The 6,000-nt window shown below is 52.9% G+C and overlaps 1 protein-coding gene across 4 annotated transcripts in view; it reads left to right on the plus strand.

Moving 5' to 3' along the window:
* adka (adenosine kinase a) overlaps window positions 1-6,000 on the plus strand; it is a 96,457-nt gene that overhangs the window by 58,753 nt on the left and 31,704 nt on the right. The window lies entirely within an intron of this gene.

The raw sequence follows: 6,000 nt of genomic DNA on the forward strand, positions 1-6,000 counted from the left end.
TTGTTTCTAGCTTTGTGCTTTTTTAAATATACGTATTGCTTTAAAAAAATGTCACGCCATTTCTGCAGTCAGTAAAGCCAAAAGTGTGACGGTGTCCTGACGGTGAGGGTTCTTTCTTCCCCCTGACCCGTAATTTGATCTGCCTTGGCACATGTGCTGTGGTTTTGTGCCAGGGCTTTAACCTCAGTGTGCAGTCTTCTCTGCTCCTGCTCAACACGCCTCTGAGCCCGTGAAGCCACTGGCACAGAACCGCGTTCTCTTAAAGGGACAGCAGCAAGCCGTCCGTCTGGGAAATGTGTGCGCAGAGTCACGTTGAGGGGAGGCCATGGTGGTGGGGGGGTGTGGGGGGGTGGCTGTGTCTGAGGGTGAGAGATGAAAATAATTAAAGGAGGAGCCAGGAGCGCCTCCGTGGCCCCAGCTGCAGATGGTTCTAGAACAGCACGGGGACATAAAAGAAGAAGGACCTCTTAACAGGCGTGGTGCCAGTTCCACTGAATGGCTTCCCCGTCCAGGGATGGTTTGACTGTGGAGGCATAGCTGTGAAAGTGTCACCTGTGGAAAAAAAATGGGTTCTTTCTCTCTGTCTATGTGTTTCTCTCTCTCTCTCTCTCATTCTCTCTCTCTCTCTCTCTATCTCATTCTCTCTTTCACTCACTCTCTTGTTCTCTTCCTCACCCTAACTTGTCAGTTCTTCCTGTGTGTGTGTGGCTTATATTTCACATTGTACATCTATCTGCAGGCTTTCAGAGCTCTAAGTGCTCTAGTGCACACAAAGCAGGTTGAGCTCATCAGTACTAATGTCAGCAGAGAGTGACAGGGAGTGAGGGAGCACATCATTAACTGCTACAGAAACAACGGCAGACCAGCCTGACCCCCCCCCCCCCCCCCCCCCACACACACACACACACACACACACACACACTCACACACCCACACAGCCTGCCCCCCCCCTCCCCTACACCCCACACAGCCTGCCCCCCCCCACACCCCCACACAGCCTGCCCCCCCCACATCCCCTCACAGCCTGCCCCCCCTACACCCCCTCACAAGCCTGCCCCCCCTACACCCCCACACAGCCTGCCCCCCCCACACCCCCACACAGCCTGCCCCCCCTCCCCCACACCCCACACAGCCTGCCCCCCCTAAACCCCCACACAGCCTGCCCCCCCATCTCCCTCACAGCCCCCCCTACACCCCACACAGCTGCCCCCCCCTACACCCCCACACAGCCTGCCCCCCCACATCCCCTCACAGCCCCCCCCCCCACACCCCCACACAGCCTGCCCCCCCCTACACCCCCACACAGCCTGTCCTTGTACTCTCTCACACTCTTTGTCTCTCTCTCTCTCATACACACACTCACTCTCTCTCTCTCCTCGTCTCTCACATACTCTCTCTATCTCTCTCAGATACTCTTTCTTGCTCGTGTCTCTCTCTCTCTCTATCTCTCTCTCTCTCTCTCTCTCTCTCTCTCTCTCTCTCCTCTCTCTCTCTCTCTCTCTCTCTCTCTCCCTCTCTCACACTAACTCTCACTCTTTTTCCACAATCTTCAGAGTTCCCTAGTAACAAAAGTCAGTGTTGTGTATTGGGCACATTTGTGTTTCATACCCATAATGACACCTTGTTCACAAGGGCTCTGCTGATGAGTTCAGGAAGGTGACTCGCTGAGCTGTCACTCCCACACACAACCCCCTCCTACTCTGTTTCCTCCTCCCCCCTTCTCTCTTCCCTTCTCTCGCTCTCCTCTCTCTCTTCTCTATCTCACTCCTTATTCACTCCATCACACACACACACCACACGCATGCACGCACACACACCACACGCACACACACACACACACACACACACACACACACACACACTAACACACACACCACACACACACTCACTCATGCACACATACACGTGTGCACATATTCAGTGCTCATGCTGACCTTGAGCTGAATCTGGCGTCAGCTGCCCTACACACTTCATCTCACCTCCCCGCCCCCCCGGCCGAGAAAGATCCCACAATGCAAATGGAGGGAGTGAGTTGGGTGGGGACGTGGGGGGGGGGGGGGGGTCCTGTGTGACTGTGGGCGATTGGTCACAGTGTTGCTCTGCTCTGATGAAATTTAATCTCGCCATATTTACATGCAGAGTTTTCACTCTTGGCAAGCCCCTATTAAATAGATTTGTAAACGCACTTCATCTTGATTAGAGTTTGTGCCTCAGAGAGGCGTCCGCTGTGCACCCCCCCACCCCCCCCCCCCTTCCCCCCGTCACTTGACGTGGTCACGCTTAAAACGATCAGTCACATCCTCGCTCGAATCGCGTGGTGAAAAGAGAAACTTGCTCATGTGCCATGTTGATCACAGACGTACCTGCCTTATCAAATATGCTAACGTGCTATTGCTGTGCTGTACGGGGTGCCGTACTGGGACTGGCCCGTCGAGTGCGGTGTCCTGCAGTACACAGGACCATGTAAGAACAGATCTATCCAGTGAGCAGTATGCCTTCTTAAAAGGCACGCTTTCATGGCAGGCAGTTATGACTTTGCAATATTGAAATCTGTTTCCACCTGGAAGGATCTCAGCGTGTGACCACTGAGAGCTGTGGTCAGGATGGATGAGTGTGGCGTCCCTCTGGCTGTGTGCTGCTCTACAGGGTTTATGGGGGCTTTGTTCATTTACTGAGTCGATTGTTTTTTGAGCAATGTATTCTGCTGCTCTTCTGTGATGAGTTCATTTTTAAAACCATGTCGTACCTAAATTCAGGTTGCTAAGAAAGCAGTGACAAATAGCCATTTCCAGAATTGTTCCTGTTCCTTGTGACAAAATATTTCATAGGTCATTTAATTTAACCTTTTAAACACTTGCAACAAACAACTTATGTAGCACTACATTTATTTTATTGTGTATTTTCTGAATCCTTCTGTGAATGAAATGATTCCAGACCACTCACACGAGTCAGATGCCTGAATGTTTTGCGCTAATAGCAGTCAGTAATTCTGAAATTCAATGTGGTGACAAGGGCTAATTGTGCAATTATGCACATGTCTCATCTTTAGCCATTAGCCCCCTCCTCCCCTTCCTGCACTAATTTCATTTATGTATCTGCAGTGCAGACACACCAGAGCAGCCCGTTAGGAGTTATTTGACATCTCGCTGTCTGTGTCTAATTTGCTGTGAATCAGGGAGGCATTTGCGTGGGTTGAGCTAGGTGGCCGTTTACTCAGCGGAGGGAAGTTTGCAGGCTTAATTGAACCATCATTAGCTGACACGAGCGCAGTCACGTGTGTGGAGCGTGTTCCCGGGCAGCTCATTGGCTCATTGGCAGAGGGGTGCTGAGCTGAGGCTTCATGGGTAATCCCTCCCCCTCCAGTACGAAGGCTGAAGCAGCTTCGTGGGCGTACAGGTTACAGCCCAGCGGGGGGGACAGACGGGGAGGGAGAGGGAGAGGAGGAGGGAGGGGGCGAGGGAGGTGCACAGGGTTTACCGTGCAGCTACACGTGGGCTTCCTCACACACGCAGAGCTCCATTATAACGTCCTAACCCCAAAAACGCCCAGAAACGGCTCGCCGGCATCAGTGATGAGCGAGGGGGGCGTGGCCCGAGCTCCAGATCTCCGCTTAACACGCCTCCATCCCGGCGAGCAGACCGCAGCCGACTCGGGCCTCAAAAGCTCATGGGCCGCACACAGCGTGCACCGGCCGGACGTTTGATCCAGTAAAGTGCTCTCCATAGTCAGTGGAAGCCCCTCTTCCTGCCCCTGGGGAGGAAGCACGCGGCCGAGGGGTCAGACTAATATTTACAGATGATAAGTGGATGCTGCTAGAGGTCTGCGGGCCTCTCGCTGAGGGTTACTTACCCAGACGGCTCAATCAGAGAGAGGCTGCTAACATTGTGTCCTCACCCTCCACCCCAGACACGGGGGGCACTGCTGGGCTGGGCAGCCCCACTGAAACATTGATGTGGCCGGTTGGACACGCATAGGCATACTGGAATCGCGGGGATGCATGAATTGAATTGACACAGAGAGAGAGAAAGAGAGAGAGAGAGACTCTGAGGCGTGCTCGATTGTTTCTTAATGTGCCAAGGATCAGGGCTAACGCTCTTTTGCATGGGTCTGTACAAGCCCGCTAATAGGACAGAATCAATAAAGCATCTCAGCGTGTGAAACGGTGAGTCTGGTACGCGCAGAGATCTAACCGAACAAGTGAACTGCGCAGGAGTTTTTCGGCACTGAAAGATTTATCTGGCACACGACACTTGACTAATCATTTGCCATCGATTGGCTGTGCAGTGCCTCTCAGTCTGCAGAGGAGGGCCGACTGGAGGAAGCAGGACTCTGAGCTCCTGTTCACTCTGTTACTGACCTTAGGCCCAGCCTGTGTGTTGGCTCCTAGCAGACCTGCCTCTTCCTCATACCAACCTCTTCCTCTAATTCACTTCACTTCGTGTGGGAGAGCTGGAATTCCCTTCAATGCCAGGCCCTCATCATGTATTATGGGTGGTGGTGGTGGTTGAGATGGTGGTGGTGGTGGTTGTGATGGTGGTGGTTGAGGTGGTGGTGGTGGTGGTGATGGTGGTGGTGATGGTTGTGATGGTAGTGGTGGTTGAGATGGTGGTGGTGGTGGTGGTGGTGGTGATGGTTGTGGTGGTGATGGTTGTGGTGGTTAAGATGGTGGTGGTGGTGGTGATGGTTGTGGTGGTTAAGATGGTGGTGGTGGTTGTGATGGTGGTGGTGGTGGTGGTGGTGTGATGGTTGTGGTGGTAGTGGTGGTTGAGATGGTGGTGGTGGTGGTGGTGGTGGTGGTGGTGGTGGTGGTGATGGTTGTGGTGGTTAAGATGTGGTGGTGGTGGTGATGGTTGTGGTGGTTAAGATGGTGGTGGTGGTTGTGATGGTGGTGGTGGTGGTGGTGGTGATGGTTGTGGTGGTGTGATGGTGGTGGTGGTTGTGATGGTGGTGGTGATGACGGCAACGACTAGCCAGAGCTCAAGGCGGACCGCTCCAAGCTGCCATAACACCGCGCAGATGTTGAGACTGCGCACAGCAGCTGTCGAGCGGAGGACTCGGCGAGGAGGGATTCGCACGTCTCTCAGAAAGATGGCTCCTTTCGCATCGCCTGCCATCACTGCTGGTAATTTCTTTAACACACGCACAAACTCCAACGTGTGCAGCTGGCACAGGGCCAATCGTCGAGCCCCACCACTCATGCACGCCGCCTGCACACCAAATGGGGTGAGCGCTCTGGAAACCAGGAGGTTTGGTTAGGTTTCTCCTTTGAGCCCCCACCCCCCCCTATACACTAAAAGTTCACATGACGAACTTCAGTCTATAGTGTAGTCTATAGGCGCATCTGTGCGTGGAACGTCACACAGATCCCCCTTTCACCGGCTCACCCGCCTACATGCTGGGGTTTGTTTTATTAGCTCTGAGCACTAGTTCACTCTCTCCTGACACATATGAAACGTACTGTGTAAGTAATGAGGGTGGAAGTATAGCTGTGTAGCAAACATCTTGTTCCCCTTGGACTGAGCCATGCTCAGTGAAACGTGAAATGTCTTAACCCTGAGTTATATTGTTTTGCTGTTGCTTTCCCCTGGACTCTGATGTTAACAGGCCGCCTGTGATTTATTTGTATATTGCTTTCTAATCAGGCTCTGTTTTTGGCTGGAACCCCATACACACCTGGCTGGGGCCCCCATCACGTAGGCCCTGAGGAACAGAGGCAGAGAGAGCACTGATGCAGCTGTACATGTGTGTGCACCGCACACACACACACGCACACCCACACACACACACACGCACATGCATAGCCACTTCTTTTAATGGGGCCATATTGTATCCTTCCCTTTTCTTGAAAGGTCTTCAGCCTCCTGGTAGGTTTGAGGGCTCTAGTTCATATCCCAAGTTCCATCAGAAGTTGCAATTAACATTTTCACTCGCGCAGTTTTCACCGACCCTCTTTATCTAGTTGCTGTTTAAAATCGAAGCCCAGATGGAAGGTTTAAAAGC

The sequence above is a fragment of the Brachyhypopomus gauderio genome, chromosome 15, assembly GCF_052324685.1.
Source record: "Brachyhypopomus gauderio isolate BG-103 chromosome 15, BGAUD_0.2, whole genome shotgun sequence".
Lineage (NCBI taxonomy): Eukaryota > Metazoa > Chordata > Actinopteri > Gymnotiformes > Hypopomidae > Brachyhypopomus > Brachyhypopomus gauderio.